The sequence below is a fragment of the Rattus norvegicus genome, chromosome 4 (assembly GCF_021556685.1).
Source record: "Rattus norvegicus strain SHRSP/BbbUtx chromosome 4, alternate assembly SHRSP_T2T, whole genome shotgun sequence".
Taxonomy (NCBI): domain Eukaryota; kingdom Metazoa; phylum Chordata; class Mammalia; order Rodentia; family Muridae; genus Rattus; species Rattus norvegicus.
The window spans coordinates 174,017,733-174,040,828 of NC_141537.1; the positions used below are offsets into that span (position 1 = coordinate 174,017,733).

General features: G+C 39.3%; 1 long non-coding RNA gene across 3 annotated transcripts in view; it reads right to left on the reverse strand.

Moving 5' to 3' along the window:
• Window positions 1-23,096, reverse strand: part of LOC147995126 (uncharacterized) — a 104,173-nt gene that overhangs the window by 47,996 nt on the left and 33,081 nt on the right. The gene's annotated exons all lie outside the window — the stretch shown is intronic.

The window sequence follows — 23,096 nt, forward strand, 5'->3', positions numbered from 1 at the left end:
CTGTGTATCTGAAATTTACCCTAAAATAATTTCTATTTTTTTCAAATTTGTTTTATTATCCATTTATGGAAATCTGTGTGTATTTTTTGTGTGGGTATATCCATATTCACAAAGTGTCCATAAAGCACAGAAGAAGAACCCCTCTCTTAGATTCCATGGAGCCTGAATTATAAGCAGTTGTGATCTTTCCTGTGTGATTGTTGAGAACCAATCTTGGTTACACTGGAAGAGTAACCCACACTCTTAACTGATGAACATCTCTCCAGCCCTAAAATAATTTTTGTGTATTCCACTTTTCCTTTTAAAATATCCATGGAATGCTGACTTCAATGCATATTTGCTTAACTTTCTAAGTCAGTACAGCACTGATGTTGGTCATTAATAATGTCCAAACTATATACAAAGCTATGTTTGTGTCCAGATATGCTTTTGTAAATAATATGTCAATAAAAAAGCATTTCATTCAGGACTTCTTATTAAGGAATACAGAATGGACAGTTTCAGCCCAGGAGTAATTCATTCAGGAGAAAGCTTTAAGAAGGCAAGCTGCCGACAAGAAGAAGATATCATGGGAAATAAAAGCATTACAGTAGATGCTCATACACATTCTAAGACACAGCCTAATCAAAAAGTCAGTCAGAATAACTAAGATATAAAAGACTCAAGCAACAGCAGATGCTGTCGAGGATGTAGGGAAAGAGAAACACTCCTCCATTGCTGGTGGGATTGCAAACTTGTACAACCACTCTGGAAATCAAGCTGACAGTTCCTCAGAAAATTGGAAATAGTTCTACCCGAAGACCCAGATATACCGTTCCTGGGCATATACCCAAAATATGCTCCACCATACCAGAAGGACATGTGCTACACTATGCTCATAGCAGCCTTATTCGTAATAGCCAGAAACTGTAAGCAACCCAGATGTCCCTCAATCGAAAAATGGATACAGAAAATGTGTTTAATTTACACAATGGAATACTATTAAGCTATTAAAACAAAGGCAAAAGGATAGAACTAGAAAATATCATCCAGAGTTAGGTAACCCAAACCCAAAAGGACACACATGGTATGTACTCACTGATAAGTGGATGTTAGCCAAAGAGAACAAAAATACCCATGATACACCACACCCCACAGACCCTAAGAAGTTAAACAAGAAGGAAGGTCCAAGTCAGAATGCTTCAATACCATTTAGAAAGGAGAACAAAATACTTATGGGACGCAGAGGGAGGCAAGGATCTGGGCAGGAGATGGGAAAGAGGACAGGATCAGTTATACAGCAAGACAGGAGAGGAGCCCAGGTCAGAAAAATGAATGGAATATGCAGTTGCCAGGGGTGGGGTGGGGAAACTCTAGAAAGTCAGAGACCTGGGATGTGAGAGCCTCCCAGGACTCAATGGGGATGGCCTTAGCTGAAATGAACAACAGTGGGGAGAGGGAACCTGAAGAGACCACCTCCAGTAGTCAGACAGGGCCCCCAGTGGACACCTTCCTACCTTCAGAATTTTTACCAGAATTGTTCCTGTCTAAACAAACAAAGTGCAGGGAGGAAAATGGAGCAGAGACTGAAGGAATGGCCAACCAGTGGCTGGCCAACTTGGGTCAACCCCATGGGCTGGCACCAAACCCTGACACTATTACTGATGCTATGTTGTGCTTGCAGATAGAAGCCTAGCGTGGCTGCCTTCAGAAAGGCTCTATCAGCACCTGACTGAAACAAATGCAGATACTCACTGCCAACCATTGGACTGTGGTCAGGGTCCCCTATGGAAGAGGTAGGGGGAGGATTGAAGGAACTAAAGGGGATGACAACCTCACAAGAAGACCAACAGTGACAACTAACCTGGACCCCTGGGAGCTCTCAGAGACTAAGCCACAGTCAGAGAGCATCCACAGGCTGTTAGATGAACCCTGGCACATGTGAAACAGAGGACTGCCTTGTCTGGCCTCAGAGGGAGAGGATGTGACTAATCCTATAGAAACTTGATGCCCCAGGGAAAATGTATGCTGTGGTGGAGGGGAAGCACTGTCTCAGAGGCGAACCGGAGGTGGGCTGAGGTCAAGAAGAGGACTGGGAGGGAATAACATTTAATGTAAACAGATAAAATAATTAATTAAAAAGTAATGAAACACAGTAATTTATGAACAGGGTTCTTCAACAAGTCATCCTCTGACCATATTTTTTTCTAGTTTAATTGAAAATTTCACTAAAGTAGGCAAAATCCTTGATTCTGAAAAGTTTCAGGTATTTTTTTTTTTCTTAGCTGTCACAACACTGCCTTAAATAACAGCTTAGATATATTTAGGGGTGGTGTTTCCAGGGGTTATAATGACTTAAGTGATGTTTTCTATACATAAAATTAAAGATGCGCACAGCTTAAATATATTATTAGCCTTTGAAATTATGGAAGAAAAATGGCTGTCGCTCTTAAAAGTTGGTTTCTTCTGGCTACAGGTATCATTTATTATTTTCTAATTGGGTAGACGACTTCTTCAAGAAGATCATCCTTGGTTGGGATCAAGAGGATGAATGCTTCATCCTGCCTCATATTGGAATCGGTGGACGTTGTACAGATGTCAAACACATCTTTGAAAATTTAAGAATGCTTTCAGTGGGACTTGTTTTCCGTAGAATAATAAGGAGTTTAGTAGAGGTCAGATTTGCTAAATAAGTAAAGAGATGCACAAAACATCAATAAATTCGAATTTTGAAAAGAAAAATCAACCTGAACTCCCATGCTGCTCAATCTTAATTATTCTTGGTCATTTTTTTCCTCCTGGAAGCTGAGGTAAGTTGTACTAAAAGCGCTATAAGTGCCGAACATCTTCCTGAAAAATCAACGTAAACTTCTATAACAAACGGTCAGTCTTGCTTCCGGTTTTCCCCCAAACGAATCACATTAAACATGCTAGAGATTGCATAATCTTTACCTATTATAAAAAGATGAGTTTTTTTCCAACACGACTGTAGGAGCGAGCTGAAAGAAAAGGCGTTCGAATGAAAGAGATGCAGCTAACAGAGAGGGAGGTTACCGTACTCCTTCAGATGGCTTCTGGCTTTGGAGTGTTTTAGCGAACTGTATTGAAATGAATGGGAGCAATTATAAAAAGAAGCTCCTGACCTTTCTGAAGAGGCTGCCAATCCATAGTACCTCCTGCAATGCGCATCCCTTTATTCCTGCTTAACAAACCTTGTCACCCTTGTCGCAGAGCTTCAGAACCCCTTGTTAACTTTTCCCCTTTTGTTGTCTTTAGGGTGTCCGCGGCTCGCCTGTCTGCTGAAATACCTCTCAATTGCCAATTAAAGGAAGTTTCAGAATAAGTCCTTAGGGAGGCATTAACCTGGCAAGTTAACCTGGGGAAGGATGTGTTAAGGACACAAAGGCTCATCTTTGCGGCCTCACGTATTCCTATTCTCCCACTCATCCGGCTTCTGGGAGGACATAAGGAGTCATTCAAAGTTCTGTGTTTGCTCAACAGTTAGAAGGCATCTCGGTGCCGGTTTTTTTTCCTCCATGCGTAAACAATTGAAATAACAAATATCAGAACTGAGGAAATAGATCACTCTCTGTTCTTTATCCTCAAGTGCAGAAATGCTAATATCCAAGCACTGCTTTTCAGAAGCAGCTGGCAACCTGTAGGCTTTATAAGGCAATCTCGTTAGGAGGGTCTTATCTAGAATATCTTCTTGCTTGATAATGTCGATTTAACATATAAGCCCCTGGATCATCCCGGCTTGGATTAACAATCATTTGAATGATTATGAAGCAGAATTGAGTGGTTCTGTCATTCAAATTAGGAAATCAAAAGACTATACTTAAATTATCTCATATTCGACATCTGATCAAGATGTCTTTCTGCGTCTGATCTTCTCTCATATGTGAGACATTTTATTCGGGAACATTTTTACCAGAAATATTAGCCCCTCTTACCAAGTAACTTCTAAATCTGCTTGCTGTAGCACAGGAGAAAGAAGTTAAAAGAATTTAAAATAAGAGCTTCATAGAGCCAGGCGTGCTCATATTATCCACAAATATGAATTGTTCCTTTTTAATTGTTGGTACAGCTTTATTGTTTCATCATGAGGGGGTAAAGGGGAAAACAGCAAGTCGTGAGTGTTATATGCTAAAATTTCCATTCATCTGGTTTAATACCTCAACAAGTCTAAGGTATTCTCATTCATGTTGCTACGCTTTAAATGAGAAACACGTAATAGATGGGTATAAATGATTTGCCTAAAATAAGAGTTGTGTGAGGCAGCAGAGAAATTAATTTTGAGTAGACAGCTCAGTGCAACTAGAAATTTCTTTGAACCCGGCTCCAACACTTTGTGTTACTGTCCTAGAATAATGCAGAATTTAAAAATTAATCCTTCAACAAGTAAACTGGTATTATTATCAGGTTTAAAAAACAGAGAAACCTAACATCAGCTATGTTTGTTCTCCGTATGACTTAAGGGAATTTAAAGGAGTTCTGAAGATTTTTTTCTACATGTTTTGTTAATATTTGAAGAACTTTATCTTGTAGCATTTCCTTCAGCATGGTCCTCTATTCTTTGGATGCTTCCAGTTATAATCTGAATTCTAAAAATTCGGAGATAGGATCCACAAACTAAGGAGAAAATGTGTCCTCCACCTGCCTTGGTCAGGTTTACCTCACTCCACATAATCTTTTTAAATTTCCTTCCATTCACTTTGGAATTCCATGACTTCACTTTTCTTAATAGTCGAACAGTATTCCATTGTTTAGATGTACTATGAGACAAGCTCCTTTATTCAATGGCTAGAGATTATTATGAAGATTCACAAATGACCCGTGCAGAGAATCAGGGAAGGTAGGATGTCAAGACACACCTGATAAATCTGCAGTGCAACCACACACCCAGGGTCAGAGAAATCCAGGAAGAAGAGGCACAGAATTTGGAAGGAGTCGAGGCCTAGGATGTCTAGATAATGTCACCCAAAAAGAGCATAAAAAAATGTACCCATAAGAGTAAGATCAGAATAATGACACACATTGACATGCCCGTGTGGACAGAGGAAATTTATACAGCCATATTCATAGATGAAGAGCAGGACACTAATGACAGATGAGACAAGGGGATTAGTTTCCTTTAGGGAAAAGATTTTATATGTGATGTTAAGAATCACGGGGTCAACCCTGGAGTGGATGTGTGCACATACTTGCACCACTGAATGAACTCATTTGTATACACATACATATATACATACATATGCATACATACATATGCATATACACATAACGATAATTAAAGAAGAGGCCATAAACTGGGATAGCAGATGGCATGGAAACAGTTAAAGGGAGAGGAGAACTGAGAGTGAGGTAGATACAGTACAAAGGTACAAAGTTCTAATTCAAAAGCAGATGTCTAAAATAATAAAAACATAGGCAGAAGTTACATCTGCAAGTCTTTTTAATGAATCACATCTGAGTAGCATAAAAATAACCATTTTAAAATGTCGAAACAACACATGGACATCCAAATTATCGACATCATCATAATGCAACTTAAGAAGGCCGGATCGAATCATAGGAAATTCATCATGAACGTGGATGTTTTGTGAAGGCCCTGTAGGCCTTTAGCTGATGGATGGGTGCAAACTCTCCTGCTATCTGCATCACAAAGGAAAAAGGAAGGTATTTTCCTTCTCCCACAATACAGTGTTCTCATTCCCACTCTCTAGTAAACCGCACTTCTAGCCTCCTGAAAACAAAAACAAAAGAAACCGAAAAAACCCGAAATGTTTCACCATGGAACCTACTCAAGTAATATCTACATGACAGGGACCTTTACTGCAAAATACATATCCCACATGTTAACATCTCAGGTTGGTTTTTTTTAATCATTATTATTTTTCCTTTGTGCTCTATCTAGTGTCAAGGTTAACCACAAAAGGATCAGCAGGATCAATTCAGAAATTATCCTCTGTTGCTCCAGACATCACATTTTAAAATTGATCATTTTATTTAACTTAAGAAACTTATCAATGTTTTAATGTAAGTGTTGTCATTTGGAAATGACTAAACATGGATCAGGTGGAGTAGACAGTATGTATATGTATCTACGTGTAAATGTCTACACATACATACATCTACACATACATGTATACACATATGTTTTCCCAGCTACTTTTTGAACTGCAAACCATTATACATATGCAAAGCTGCAAGGGACATCTCTGTTTAGCACTTTGTAAATTTCATTCTTCAGGAAGCAATCCCGTCCTCATTACTGGAAAGCGAATGGCTCCCCAAGCTACTGCCTTTTGCCAGGAGTACAATGGCAAGGTCCTACTTTGTCCCTGCTATTTTGATGAAGCCTCTCAGAATCACAGAAGGATCACTTGGAGCTAGAAATCACAAGGAGATTAAATCATTTTTTTAAAAGTTTGAGGCAGTCCTGAACCCAAGAGGGAGGTAGGGGCTGTTAGCTTACTCTTCTCTCTGTGGCCCCTGTACTCCACCATGGGGACTGTGAAGACAGTAAACTCAGGAGACATCAGTTTCCCTTTTAATATTGTACTATAGTCTAGAAGAAAAGAGGGGGAAATGCCTTGGTGTAATTATAATTCCTTATGATTTGTAACTACATGCTCCATGAAATAATAATAGAATTATAATGTTTTCAATTGCATTTTTTAAGGTTTCTTGTGACAGTCAGATTTTATACTTAGGGTCTTGACCATAATTTATTTTCTTCTGTTTTATAAATTGACTTCATTCTCAACAACACCAATGGCTTTTGAAGAGGCAAAGTTGGTTTAAGTTCTCTAGTAAAGAAGAACTAAGGTATCAGTGTTTTACGTCTTACAGAAGCTTTGCAGCTCCATGAGGCCCCGTATATCAATAGTTGATCTTTTATAGAGCCAGATCCATCGGTGCTCTGTTCAGGAAATTGTCTTCTGTACCAATGCTATCTGCCACTTTCTCTTCTATGAGATTTAGTGTACCTGATTTTATGTTGAGGTCCGTGATTTACTTGGACTTGAGTTTTGTACACAGTTATAAATAGTTATAAATATGGATCCATTTTCATTCTTTTACATGTAGATACCCAGTTAGACCAGCACCATTTGTTGAAGATGCTTTCATTTTCCCATTGTATGGTTTTGGCCTCTTTATCCAAAATCAAATATCCATAGGTCTGTGAGTTTATTTTATGTGGCCCTGAGCAACTGGAATGGGGGCTATCCCAAAAACTCTTGTCTGTAGGTGGGATATGTTTTTCTAGCTGGACAGCCTTGTCTGGTCTCAGTAGGAGAGGAAGCATCAAGTCTTGCAGAAAAGTTTGAAGTGCCAAGGTAGGGGGATACCCAGGGCATCCCCACTCATTCAGAGGAGAAAGGAAAGGGGAATGGGGGAAGGATTGTTGGGGAAGGTGACCAGGATGGGAGCAGTTAGCAGGTTGTAAAGTGAAGAAGTAAAAAATTAAATTAACTTAATTAAAAAAAACCTAAGGTGACACTGTCCCAGGTGTGCTTACTATAAATTTTAGTGAGTGGCAAGATTTCAGTTTTCATTTAGAAATCATTTCTTTCTATACTTTGAAACTATAATGTATTATATTATTGCAGTAATTCATCTTTGGGACATCACTTTCTTTAAAAAGACTCTCCTAGGAACAAGGATCTGAAATAAGTTATTAAGGGATGACCCATTTGGCAGCAATATCTATGTTTTCTTTTTTTGTGTCTTTATTTTTGCTACACTGAAAGAAAGCCCCCAACCTCTTATTTCAAAAATGTTAAAGAGGGAATTTTAAGAAAATTTTACTTTTTTGTTTTGTATCCAAACATTCTCACATATACAAATATTTATACATATGTACAGTGCAGCTAAACTTTAAAAGTTGGAGCTAAAAGAAAGAGATATATGTTAATACTCAGCAATGTTACTTTGACACCAATTTAACAGTCTCTGCTCTACTATTTGCTACAATAGCAATGGTGTTTACCTGATATTAACATATTAACAGGATTATTTGTCTCCCTGCAGTCTAACTTGTTGAGTTCTTTGTATATTTTTGATATAAGTCCTCTATCAGTTGTAGGATGGGTAAAGATCTTTTCCCAATCTGTTGGTTGCCGTTTTGTCCTAACCACAGTGTCCTTTGCCTTAGAGAAGCTTTGTAGTTTTATAAGATCCCATTTGTCTATTCTTGATCTTAGAGCATAAGACATTGGTGTTTTGTTCAGGAAATTTTCTCCAGTGCCCATGTGTTCGAGATGCTTCCCCACTTTTTCTTCTATTAGTTTGAGTGTACCTGGTTTGATGTGGAGGTCCTTGATCCACGTGGACTTAAGCTTTGTACAGGGTGATAAGCATGGATCAATCTGCATTCTTCTACATGCTGACCTCCAGTTGAGCCAGCACCATTTGCTGAAAATGCTATCTCTTTTCCATTGGATGGTTTTGGCTCCTTTGTCAAAAATCAAGTGACCATAGGTGTGTGGGTTCATTTCTGGGTCTTCAATTCTATACCACTGGTCTACCTTCCTGTCTCTGTACCAATACCATACAGTTTTTAGCACTATTGCTCTGTAATACTGCTTGAGTTCAGGGATAGTGATTCCCCTGGAAGTCCTTTTATTATTGAGGATAGTTTTAGGGTTCAGAGCTAAACAAAGAATTCATAGTTGAGGAATGCTGAATAACTGAGAAGCACCTAAAGAAATGTTCAACATCTTTAGTCATAAGGGAAATACAAATCAAAACAACCCTGAGATTCCACCTCACACCAGTCAGAATGGCTAAAATCAAAAACTCTGGAGACAGCAGATGGTGGCAAGGATGTGGAGAAAGGAACACTCCTCCATTGTTGGTGGGATTGCAGATTGGTACAACCATTCTGGAAATCAATCTGGAGGTTCCTCAGAAAATTAGACATTGCACGACCTGAGGACCCAGCTATACCTCTCTTGGGCATATACACAAAAGATGCTCCAACAAATAACAAAGACACATGCTCCACTATGTTTACAGCAGCCTTATTTATATTAGGAGAAGCTGGAAAGAACCCAGATGCCCTTCAACAGAGGAATGGATACAGAAAATGTTGTACATCTACACAATGGAATACTACTCAGCTATCAAAAACAATGACTTTATGAAATTCATAGGCAAATGGAAGAAACTGGAAAATATCATCCTGAGTGAGGTAACCCAATCAGAAAAACGCACATGGTATGCATTCATTGACAAGTGAATATTAGCCCAAATGCCCGAATTACCCTAGATGCACAGAACACATGAAACTCAAGAAGGATGACCAAAATGCGAATGCTTCACTCCTTCTTTAAAAGGGGACAAAGAATACCCTTGGGCGGAAATAGGGAGGCAAAGTTTAGAACAGAGGCTGAAGGGAATGCCCCATTCAGAACCTGCCCCACATGTGGCCCATACTTATACAGCCACCCAACTAGATAAGATGGATGAAGCAAAGAAGTGCAGGCTGACAAGAACTGGATGTAGATCTCTCCTGAGAGACACAGACAGAATACAGCAAATACATAGGTGAATGCCAGCAGCAAACCACTGAATTGAGAACGGGACCCCCATTGAAGGAATCAGAGAAAGGACTGAAAGAGCTTGAAGGGGCTTGAGACCCCATATGAACAACAATGCCAACCAACCAGAGCTTCCAGGGACTAAGCCACTACCCAAAGACTGACCCTGGGCTCCAACCTCATAGGTAGCAATGAATAGCCTAGGAAGGGCACCACTAGAAGGGGAAGCCCTTGGTCCTGCCAAGACTGAACCCCCAGTGAATGGGATTGTTGAGGGGAGGGTGGTAATGGTGGGAGGCTGGGGAGGAGAACACCCATGTACAAGGGTAGGGGGAGGGTTTAGAGTGATGTTGGCCTGGAAACTGGGAAAGATAATAACAATTGAAATGTAAATAAGAATATCCAATTTAATAAAGATGGAGGAAAAATTCATCCAAAAAAAACATATTAACAACATTTCTTTCTTTCCATGAGATTTTCCCTTGAAGCAATTCTGTTATATGACTCTCTCTCTCTCTCTCTCTCTCTCTCTATCTATCTATCTATCTATCTATCTATCTATCTATCTATCTATCTATCTATTGGAATTTGGCCTTCCCTCTGACAGTGACTGTAAGACCCTGGAGAGATGGGCCAATGCCAGCATGGAGGATTACAAAGGATGTTTTCATTTTTCATTGGCAAAACTACTATTGTTTTTCAAGGTGACAGACAGGGTGACTGAAGAACTAAGTGTATATGGTTTTTTGTCTACTTTTCACTTCTTTCTTTCTGTCTCCCCTCTTCTGATCTTTGCTTCTTCCTGGGTCAGTATTGTACCATGCTAATGAAGCTCTTTTTGGTGAAAATTCAAGTTCAATAAGAAATTAAGTCAGCATCATGCCGCCCCAACTATATATAGTTCTTGACTTGAGGATATTTATCTAGAGCCCAGGACAGAGATTTAATTCACTGTCAACTTGTGACTGTGTATGTGTAAACAAAGCTCAACGATGTGTACTTTCCTTCTGTGGGTTAATTTCTTTGGTCAGTGATGGATACAATGGCAGTAATTTGAATGGTAACTCTACTTGGGAAAGCCATAGAGGTTTTAGTATCTGAACATTGGAATATAAATCTTAAATGAAGGCAGAATAACAATTCTTATTCCTAAGTTTCAAATTAGATATGGAGAACTTTCTTCACTAAAGCATATGTAATTTTCTTCTCTTATGTTGATTTAAATAGAATAACATGGATTCATGTACTAGTCAATTAATCTACATTTTACAACAAAATTTATTTGAAATGCACTAAATTTTAAGTTCTATAAAGAATGTAGGTGAGACAGAATAGAGTATGTGTCAGAAACAGATAGCCAAAACATTCTCATTTTGTCACAGGGATTTATGCTGTTAAATGCAGGTCTAGGCCAGGCCTTGCCTGCACCAGCCCAGTAGTGCCCCTAGCAAAAAAATCAGTTCTGTACTTCCCTTAGTTCATTGTACTTACAATCCATAAGCATAGCATTTTGGCAAGTCTGTAGTGTCAACAGATATTCTTAGGAAAGAGATTCCAAGTTGGAATCATCGATGACTCTTGAAGTCTTCTATCCTCAGATCCTTTTAAAGACATACAATATCCTGGTGACTTGTCCTGGCACCCTTTTTATCTCCATGTCACTGAGAAACTAAGCAGTCAGAAACCAGATGGCTACTCCAGCTCTCATTACTGTGAACATACCCACAATGGTCTCTTTGCCTTCAAAGTTTACTTCTCTCCTGTAAATTCAGAAGAGAGAGCCTTTGCATCTAAAAAAAATGCCTCTCCCTATCTGTACCAAAAATTCACCTGTTATGCTGACCTTCTTCCAACCATCACTTGAAAAATCGATTTAATTTTCTTCATCAACGCACAAAGGATAGGACCACATAGGAGACACATGAGTCTAGATTTCAGTATTTGATTCCTGTGTTTAACTTACTGGAAAAAATATTGTTAAATAAGAGGTCCACTCTAAGCACCAACTTTCTCTAAATGTCTCATGACTTTTCTGGGGAAAGACGACAGAAAATGCCCCCTTCCTAGGATAAAAGGGTAAAGAAAAGTTTCTGTCAAGCATGTCTTGGTGAACCAATGTTTAATTGAGCTTAATTGAGCTTAAACAGAGGGACAGGTATGACTCAAGTGTAAATGTATCACAAGGAAAGCTCCCTGGGAGACTTTTGGTCAGCTACACCAAGACGCTCATGTGCAGAAGGTACTTAGAAAATGCTATTATCACCAGTCTTGGTTGACTTTAGGGAAGCTACAACGCCAGAGTCTGCTCTCCTCAGTGTTTGCTATCTACTTCTACACTGTTGGGCAGGAGGAGGGCCACATGAGAATCTTGAATGTTACTGGCTCATCCCTTTCAGTATGAAGTGATAAAGAGGGATGTTAATTTGCTATAACAAATGACCATGTTATCTCAATCAAGATGTCAGAGACAACATTCAGTTGAGAGGAATCATCTACATAATCTAGCACATGAGCACATAGGAAAGCACCAAGTATAATCAGATGTCCTCCTAACATGATGAACTCTTCTCGGGCACCTCATGCCTTGGCAGTGCATGAGACAATTGTTCTCTCTCATTTACTTGTCTGTCTGTGAAGGTGCAGGCTTGTATAAAGCTTCATGTGTTTGCAGTTGGGTGCATGCACATCTGAAGAGTAGAGGGAGCCCTTCGGAGTCCCTCATCAGGTATCATCTTATTTATTTATTATTTTATTTATTGTTTGTTTGTACGTTTGGGTGAGGCATGTTGTCTCACTGGCCTGGAATTCTCAAGCAGGCTATGCTGGTTGGCTGTTTATCTATACTTCTCTAATGCTCGTGTAATTATCATGTCCCACTGTGCTTACTGTCTATCATCATCGTCGTCGTCGTCGTCATCGTCATCATCATTGTTCTCATCATTGTCATAGTTTGTTTAATGAATTCATGGGATTGAGTGTATGGCAAGAGATCTATCTCTCAAGCATGAATTCCTGCCATCTTGGTTTGCTTCTTTGTTTCTTTGTTTGCTCCATTCCTTCCCTCTCCCTCTCTGTCTTTCACTGTCTGTCTTTCACTCTATATCTCTCTGTGTGGCTCTCTCTTTCTCTGTTTCTCTGTCTCTGTCTCTGTCTCTCTCTGTCTCTCTCTCTCTCTCTCTCTGTTTCTCTCTGTGTATCTCTCTCCCTGTCTCTTTCTGGCTCTGTCTCTCTGTCTCTCTCTCACCCTCCTTCACTCCCTCTTCCTTGTCATGTGATTTTTCACAGTCACAGAACATACCCCATCCCTTTGTAGGTTAGGTCCTCACTGGTGTCTTTTGGCCCCTACCAGTCTCTCTTTCTACGCTCTTCTCCTGACTTTTTCCTATTGTGTAGATGTGCACCACAGCTCACTCAATCATTGTCTCTGTTCACTCTTTATGCTCATATAATATTCATCCTTATGCATATCATTGCATTAATTTTCAACCATGAACTGATAATTCCCAGATTTATGTAACCCCGCGGAGTCATTTTGCTGCACCATAGAATATCATATAATTACTAAGCTACCATGAGATAGCTAAGGATTAGAAAAAATGTAGATTTTTCAATGTATCCACACACACTTTACCAGCAACCTTCCCGGTGATGTCACTAGCCGCTTTAATTTTCTAGTTAACGAACAAGAACTCCTCAGTATGAGTTGTGACTCCTTTTCCCCACACCCAGGATAGAATCTATAAGCAAAATTTCCATTTCGGTCTTCAAAGTGTTGATTCCATCCATTGCTTTTCGCTGACTCTGACTTCATCAGAGCAGTTCCGTTGACCACCATTTCTCTTCCTGTATAATCTTACTGTATATTCCTCTGCTCTGTGATCTGCAATGCTTAGAACGCTGAATGCATTTTGGAAAACCTAATTTATGCCATCCATCTTATCAGAATCATCCAATCATTTTCAGCCCCAGAGCCAGAGTCCTCACCAGGGTTCCCAAGGCTGTATCCACTTCAATACTCTTCTGATTTTATCATCTAATATCCTTCAAATGATCTCTCCCACCTCCTCGCTGGCTTTTTAATAGCCTATCCATGCTTGCCCCTGTGGGATATCTCTCCTGCTGCTTCTTCAGTATTTAATGCCCTCGTTTCAATTGCGGTGCCCAGCACTTGGCCTTGATAGCAGTATGTAATTTGTCAGACTCAGTACAAGCCATTACAAGGGCTTTATTTTGCCAGCTTTAACGAGAATCTTGGCATCTCAACCATACCGTTGATGTCAGTGTTACATGGTTTCTGAAGATCACTTTCACAGACTCATAATCCTGATTCCCTATCCTTCGTTTGCAGGTGTCTACCTGGGACCTTAGGCTGGGGGTCATCTTATTTCTCAGCCTCTGTTAAGAACTTAAGAAAGAGCAGGCACATTGGAAGATACCGTTTCCAATCTCTACACTTTGCCTGTCCTAACACTCCTGAGTCTCCTGTTCTTCCTTGTACATGCTCCAGGTTCCATACTTGAAGTAACTCTCTGGGAAAATGAACTCCTTCAAGAGTAAGGTACCTGTGATGGCTTAAATGAGAATTGTCTATCCTTGGATCTCTTTTGAAGGCTTGGACCTGGTTACTGGCGCTGCTTAGGGAAAATCATGGGCCCTGTAAGATGTGCAGCACTGCTGGAGGGAGTACCCCCTAATGAGAAAGCGTTTGGGGTTCACAGCCTCACTCCACTTTGTGATCTTACCTTGCTTTCTCTATTTCAGTGAAATGGTGCAAGCCGGCTCCTGCTCATGAAGTCATACCATGCATTCCCTGAAATCATGGATTTTTGTCCTCTGGAACCAGAAGACAAAATAATGAATTCTTCCTTTAGTTGCTTCAGGGCATGTCATTTTATCACAAAAACAAAAGGTAAATAATGCAACGTCTTCACAATAGAATCTCATACTGGGCAACGCTCTGTGGGTATAGATATAGTGTTTAGAAATTGAAACTTTCCTTGACTTTACTCTCTTTAGTCACACTATTGGATAAAGAGGACTAAAGGCTTTTATTAAATTCATATCTGTCTGGTTGTTTGTATCTTACAATTCTCATTAGTGTGCCTTTCAATGTTAGGAGCCTGAATTTTCTAAGTATAAGAAGTTTTGTGTTTACAAGGAAAATTCAAGTCCATCCTTATTTGGAATCCATCTTTTAAAATCTTGCCTCATCTATTCTCTCAAGTCATAAGGACTATATCATACCCGATTTTATTATTTTTATTTTGCTTAAAATTATTTATTTATTCACTTCCCATGCCAATATCTGTACCTCCTCTCCTCCCCTTCACACAAATCTCCCTCCATTCCAGCTTCCCTTTCCCTTTAAGAAGGGGAGGACCCTTTCAAGGTGCACAGCTATGTCTCCAAGTTTCTCTAGCTGTTGCATTGCAGTGATGTTTTACTTTCATTGGATAAGCTAGGAAAAATATATTCATTGTTAGATAATACGTTGTCCTTTATGCTCTAAGTTATCACGAATTGGCGAAAGCTCCAAGTGATGCATTAAGACGGTTTAACTGCATCTATTTATCAGATCTAAGTCTCTTTGACTTGCACTGTAATCTCAGGCAGTATTATTTTCTGTTTATACGTGTCTACCTGCATCTGTCTGTACACCACAGCCAGGACTGGTGCTCCCTGAAGTCAGAAGATAGCAATGGGTCACCCAGGTTGGATTCCCTTGGACTGATATCCCCAGTTCCAGATAATGGCATGCTGGGGTAGACATCTTTTCATGTACCAGGAACTGCATCAAGTGCCAAGAAACTTAAGTTGTATTTAACCCAGAATTCCCTTGGAACTGAACTCAAATTCTCTACAAGACTGACAGCTACTCTCAACTGCGGATTCACATCTCTAGACCCTGATTTTCTCTTCCCTCTCTTTCTTTCTTTCTTTCTTTCTTTCTTTCTTTCTTTCTTTCTTTCTCTCTCTCTCTCTCTCCCTCCCTCCCTCCCTCCCTCCCTCCCTCCCTCCCTCCCTCCCTTCCTTCCTTCCTTCCTTGCTTGCTTCCTTCCTTCCTGGTCTTCCTTTCTTCTTCCTTCCTTTTTTTGTTGCTGTAGTTTGTTTTATTTATTTTTTTAAAAAAATGACAGTGTCATGTTTTGCATGCTGGTAAGCTACTACTATGTGACTACAGATGAGTATGACCGTGAACTTCTGGTCTTCTTTTCTCCACTCCCACGTGCTAGGCTCACGGGCACTCACCATCACTTCAGTTCTAGGCAGTGTTTGTTCTGGGCTTTGGGCTTCAATTCTAACTTGTCAAAGAAGGTATTGTCTTCTTATATCTATTGTCCTTCTATTACACAATTAGTCAAACAAATAAAAATAAATCCAACTGTCTTATATCAGCTGTTCCCACATATCCCCAGTTCCAGATAATGGCATGCTGGGGTAGACATCTTTTCATGTACCAGGAACTGCATCAAGTGCCAAGAATCTTAAGTTGTATTTAATCCAGATAGGTGCTCAATGAAATAAAACTTAGCAGTCATCTCCCTTTATTCTGACATATCTCAAGCATGCCAGAAATAAATCACCCCTAAGTAAAATTATTTTTATTCCTGTGTGTTCCAGATGTTTTGAGTCTACAACTTCTTCTGATCAAGAGAAGCGAGTCTCTAAATACATAAGAAAAAATAGAAATAAGACATTAGCATTAGAAGCTACCCTCTCTACAGAGAAGCCCGGAGAGGAAGAAATGCAAACGAAGACATTAATAGGCAAAGCACACTGTCTCTTCAAGAGCCCCTTTCACTCTTGGGTGATGTTCAAGTTGCCATTCCACGGGAAGCACAGTCATATGAAAATATACACTGTAAGCAAATTAATTTGATTCTTTAAGAACAATCTCTTTTCATCCTACTTATATCTCTCTCACTGTCTTTGTTTCCCTCTGTTTCTCTCTCTGTCTATCTGTTTCTGTCTCTCTTCCTCTATCTCTCTGACTCTGTGTGTGTGGCATGCACACATGTATGTACATGCATGCAAATGCACACATGCTTGTGTGAGGGTGTGTACAAATATGCCATGTAATATGAGTAGAGGTCCAGGGACAACCTGTGGGTGTCAGTTCTCTCCTCCTATCATGTGGGTGCTAGGGACGAAACGCTCTGATCACCAGGCATCAAGTGTCATCAAGTGTCTTTACCTCCTGGGCCATCCCATTCACCTGAAATTATTCTTGGTATAACAATTCTATGTAATGTGGAATTTATAACAATTCTATGTCAACTAGGGCACTTCTGTCTTATGTCTTTCTCTCCTTTTTCAAAAAATTCAATAGGGCTGGCTACATTTTGGTCGATGTACTCATTTTCACTCTGTTTTGAGTTCTTTGCATGTACACATAGTAGACACTTACCCTCTCAACATTGTCACAATCCACTCTTACATGACTGTAGTAGTTAAATGTCCAGCAGTGGGCTGAGGCTCTCTACACTTTCAAATTACTGCAGAAAATGGAGCTATGCTTTTAGGAGGCATATGCGGCCCCTCTACACATTTTTGCCTTATACCCTTAGGAAGACTGGCCTCTGTCCTGCTCCACATGTCTAACATTGGAATTTACAGATAATCTCGAAGTAATTATTTGTATGTTAGAACTCTAAAGAATATCTCAAAATCGAATTTGTTCCGTTGTTTGCCATTTGTACCTTCAAACCATGAATGAACTATTAAAGTGTATAATGCCATCTTAAATGGAATAAATTAAAATAAATTTAAGAACTAATTATTTTGTTTTGGCAGTACAGCTGAATAAACATCCAGGCTGCTTGCTAATAATGAAAATCCTCCTTTACCTTTATTTATGTTTTAAATCATGTGTCCATCTTCAGGAAGCAATATTTCTCATGTAGGGTGGAGGAGTAACTCCCACTAACTTCATGCAGACGGCTTCCTCCTTTTCCCCATATATCAACCCTAAATTAATACCATAGGTGCTCTACCCCCAGCCTGGTTGCGCATTGATCCTGACCAGCTTGTTTACAGTGTTTTGGCAAGTCGCTGATGTACTTCTCCCTGGAGACAGAGCAGGGGTTAATTGCTGTTAAACTCTCAGTGCCAAGTGATGGTTCAGCCTCTCTGCTACATTAAAGTTGACAGTAAAAAGGAAAGAGTGCCGTGGAGTGCTCTGGGTTGAAAATTGGGCCAGCAGTGGCAGAATCTTGGAGCAGAGCTGATGTAACAGGAAGGCCGTAATGCAATTATAACCGCTGGGCATGTGTCATAGCAAGTTAAATGATACACTAACGAATCAAAACAGGTGATGAAGTGCGGCTCTTTCCGCCGATAGAGGGGCTCTCAAGGTGAGGTTGCCATTAATTTAATCATCCGTGATACGGATGTTCTTCAAACCACAAATGAAATCACCTTGATGCTTTCTTGCAACCTTGCTTCTTGAGTTCGAAACAGAAAAGATAAAGAAGAGAAAACAAAAGCGGCCTGAGTGTAGTGCGACTCGTTCTCTGCCGAGTTTTGTTAAGAATGGGTTTTACATGGTAAGGTGAGCGCTTGGCCGAGGCCTCCTTCTTGTCCCAGCAGACAACTTGATCAGTTGAGAGACTCATGCAGGAGCACAGAGCTCTACAAGCAAACGAAACAGTCGCTTCTTTTCAAGCCTGCAACTGTATCTTACCCGTATACAACGTATTAAGGTCACAATCGGCTCCATGCCACAGCGTTTCTTCTATCTACTCTATTGTGACATGGTTGGATTTTGTTAGTCTCTCAAAGCATTTGAAATGCTTCAAAACCCATTTTTTGTATTTAAATTTTTCATTATTTTTAAAATGTACCAACAAAATTAGCGTTGACAATAGTATTCAAGAATTTAGATTTTTATGCCTGGTTCTTTACAAATAAAACCCCATGTAACTGTTTTTTAATTTTAAAATGCTTTAGAATTTTTTTAATTTTATTTAATCATTTTTTTTACAGTCCAGATTTTATCGCCCTCACGGCCTACCCTCTGACTGTTCCATATCCAATACCTCCTCTCACCACTGTCTCCATGAGGATGTCCCCATATACCCAATGAAATAATTTTTTTATTTAACATTTAAGATCTCAAAACTATTTTAAAAGAATAAAGACATCGTATTTTTACAAAGATCCTGGAACAAAAGAATGAAAAATGCTAAACAATTTGTGAATAAATGCTTTCAAATGTTGGTCCTAATCTACATTACTTTCTAGCATGTGATATAAAATTTAATTTTTGCTTTAGCATATATTATTGCCTTTAATTTACAATTAAGTCATTACTATTGTCTGGTATTTACTAAATAATTGAGTGAAATTATAAAAGCAAATCGTTAATTCTTTTCACAGAACATTATTACTCTGAGAAGCAAGCCAATTCAAGAATGAGTTGAAAAATAAAATAATGATTTTACACCCATAATTTGAATGTGGTACGTCACCAGGCTGCTTTTCCACTGGTGTTCCGGTTTTGCTTAATGTTCCTGTGTGAGACTTAGGCAGACTTGGGCAGCAGCTGCCCTGATGTCCCTTGATGGCATTAAGAACAATAAATGCTACCACTTGCAGCAGAGTTCACCAACAAGAGAAAGTTAGCTTCGTAACAGTCACCACCACACATGTTGGCTGCCTTATATCTGACGTGGTAACCCAGAAGTTAAAAGCACGGTTTAAAACCTGCTACAAACAATGAGCGTTTATTTCAGCCAGGCAAGGTTGCCCAATGAATAGAGACCATGGCAAACTGACGTGAAGGCCTGTGTTCTATCTCAGAATCCCACCAGTCACATGAGTGCCATCCACATAAACACCTGTACATGTCCCATAAGTAAATATTTTTTAAAAGAACCCAAATCAAAAATAAAAATATCCTAGTTTCTTTCATGCCGTCATTGGGTTCTTATCTGCTTACCTCTTCCTAGTTAGGGAAAAAAGCAAAGTGTTATTTGTATTGGTTCTCTAGGTCCCTGACTTCATAGAAAAGATTTCTCTTTTTGGGGTTAAGTGATACCATGGGTGTATATAAAACCTAGTCTTAAACTTGATTGAAATGACTATGAGGAGACTCGCTGAGCATTAGGCCCCTCTGCAGTCTGCTGCATTCAGTTTTGAACTGCCCAGATGGTGCCCTAGAGAGGCAATGCTTTCTTGCACTAAGTTTGGCTTACAACAAAGACTGAACTCAATCTTCACAGTCCTCAAAACCAACCAGTATTTTTCTAACATGTGCGATATTTGAAAAACCAGAGACCCAGACATGACATGTATGTTTTAGACATAATGGCACATGTCTGTCACCCCAGCATTAGGAAACTAAAGCAATGGGTTCTGAATTCTAGTCTAGTTTTGGCTGTATACTAAGTTTAACACTAGTCTGGGCTATACAAGAACCTGGTTCAAAACCCAGTGTGTTGCTAGAGTTTGTTGGAAAATAAAGTGAGGTAATTTTTGTTTATATGATCGATAGTGCAGAGAAATTTATTAAATTAAGGAAAAACAAGGAATTGTTATTGGACATCAATCAAATACTACAGGGTAAGATCCACTCTCCCTACCTATTATTCTGTGCAGGCAATCTTCATGCCTCTGGGTTTATATTATCTTCCTTGATTGCTAAATTTGAACCTGAAACTGCAGAGTACTGGAATTAAACGCATTGTTAACATTTGCACAATGAGTTAACTTGAAGAATGGGGGTTGGATTTCTGTCTGTGACTCCAGAACATTCCCTGGCTTCCAAAGAACAAGAACCACAAACAATTATCAACTTAGTGCTATTGATGCAGTTCATTCATAAGTTATTCTTAGTACAATGGCCCTCGTAACCCCAAAGAAGTGCTAAACAGAAATTACAATGTCTTCTGAGAAGTAACCACTGAAGCTCAGATCAGCAATGTTCGATTTCTAGTGAAATGCTCCATTCTGCAATCAAAAAAATTTGCAGTATATATATATATATATATATATATATATATATATATATATATATATAATTTTAGAACTTGGTAGTTTGGCTCACCCAGCAATGGTAGAAATGTTCACATACATACACAAGACATCGAGTTACTCCATTGGAACTGTACAGAATTATCGATGCTCACAGTTTGAGATGAGATCGGTGTTACTGCTCACCTTACTTATGAGATGAGGTTGGTGTACTGCTCACCTTACTTACTTACTGCCGTTTGCTGTACAATATGAGCTGAGGGCTGCTGCTTTGGGATGCTCAAGGCACAAAGCTGCCGAGAGAATTGAAACAGCAGACGTTACATGTACCGGTAGCACTTAACCAAAGCTCAAAAGCCAGCATCAAAGGAGTGGCTTCTCAGATCTGTCTCAGAATCTCTCTGACGGGGTCCAGAACCTCCAAATTTCTGCACACATCAAATTCCCTTATGCCACATGACATGGTGTTTGTCTGTTCCCCTATGCATGCCGTCCTGCATATTTGAAATCATCCCAGATTATTTAAAGTATGTATTACAGTCTAAGTGCTATATAAAAAAATTACAGTTTTGTTGAGGGCATAGTGACACAGGCACACATGTTCAATACACAGCAGCTTTTCTTATCTTCCTGTATTGCCACTTATTGTGTGTGTGTATATGCAGAACAGAGGGGCGCAGAGTATGGGCCGTATTTCTGTTTCAAAAGAGAGAGTAGAAACTTTATCACAACACCAGTAGGCTGTACCACTTTCGTGAAGTCAGTGCAAATTTGATTAGTTTCCTCTTTCCACTTTTAAAACTCAGTGTAGCCTTTTTCTCCTTTACACTTAGAGTCAGGCAGTAATGAAGGACTCCATGAGAAGTCACGCATTTCTGGATCAACCGATCAAACTAAACTCAAATCTCTGAGAAACTGAAACAAATCAAAAGTGAGCGTTCTTCCGCTATTCGTAGACTATCCTACGTCAACTTGTGTACTTACATAAACTGCCTTAATTTATAAAGATGGCTCCAAAATAAATTAAGTATAATAATTCCTTGAAGCCTACTCCTGAAATAATACATGCAATGCTGACCATTGGAGCTGAAGGGGTTTTCAACCCCATAAGAACAACAATACCAACAACCAGAACTCCCAGGGACTTAACTGCCACCCAAAGAGTATACCTGGGCAGACCCATGGCTCCAACTGCATATGTAGCAAAGAATGGCCTTGTTGGGCACCAATGGGAGGAGAAGCTCTTGGTCCTGCCAAGGCTGGACCCCCCATTGTAGGGGAATGTCAGGGGGGTGGGAAGGGGTGGGTGGGGGTCGGGGAAAGGAGATAACATTTAAAATGTAAATTTTAAAAATCCAATAAAAAAAGAAAAACACACTCTGAAAACGTTACACAATTGAACAAGTTAGTGTAAAAAGCCTTGGCTTCATTTACTTCTGACCTTTGTTTTCTTTCGTTTACGGATGCATTTCAGGGTGATATCAGGGCTTCTGAATTTTCTGCAGATTACCGATGTAATCCATCTACCAGTATAAATTATTTCTTGGTGTTACTGTGCAAATACGACAAGTGAAGAAGTTATAAATAGGGGGCTAATATTAAAGGGGGCAAAGATGTAATCTAAAATGGAAAAAGCTCATTCTTCATGAATCTCACTCATACAGTCTTAATTGTGGCTGCCCCAGTGCTTCCTCTTCCTCAATCCTTAAATATTTAAGTCTACTCCATCATGTCCCCCGAAATATTTTTATTATGTAAAAAGGCCTATAGGCCTTTGTTGTGTGATGATGGTTTAAAACAGAAATAGGTAGCTTTAATGAATGCAGTCTTTGTAAACATTCAACTCTCTGATAAAGAAAACTATTACGCTTGGAAGACAACTGACATGCTAACATTTCACTGGTCAGCTATTTAATGATTGAGAAATTTATACTTTTCTAACAAGGTTCACAACGCTTACGTCTAGAATAAGACAATATGCTTTCTCTCCTTACTGGACCTAATTCCCTAGTAAATATATTGAAAATGTGCATGGGCTACAAAACTAAAGATTAACTGTCCAGGGACCTGCTTCCTGGAGCTTATTTGAAGATTAAATCAAATGGCAGGCGAGATATATTTGGTAATAGAGCTTCGATGCAGTTTTTTTCACATAGTGTAAGTGTAATAGCCGGCAATGACACTTCATAGCTCTTTCAAAAAAAATAAAAGATTTTTTTTCTAAATGTGAAATAGTTTGGTACTATCCTGAAATGAGAGTGAATGATTTATTTCTCCTTATCCAGAAGCATCTTCTGCTTTCGAAACACACAATAAAGGATCTCTAATTACAAATTTTCCATAATTACAAATTGTTCGGGCTTTTAAAAGGTGATTATTACCCATTATCTATTTATTTCGTAACAAATGACACAGACGGTGTTAAAGATGAGTTTAAAATGCCAACTGAGAGGCTGCAACATTTTAATTAAATGGAAAACAGCTCAAATATATATTTAACAACATAGCTTTTAGACTGAGCATTAGTAAATGGATTTCTCTTTAGGAAATCAGAGGAAGATAAATGAAGATGTTCTGTGCTTAAAAGTGCTATAT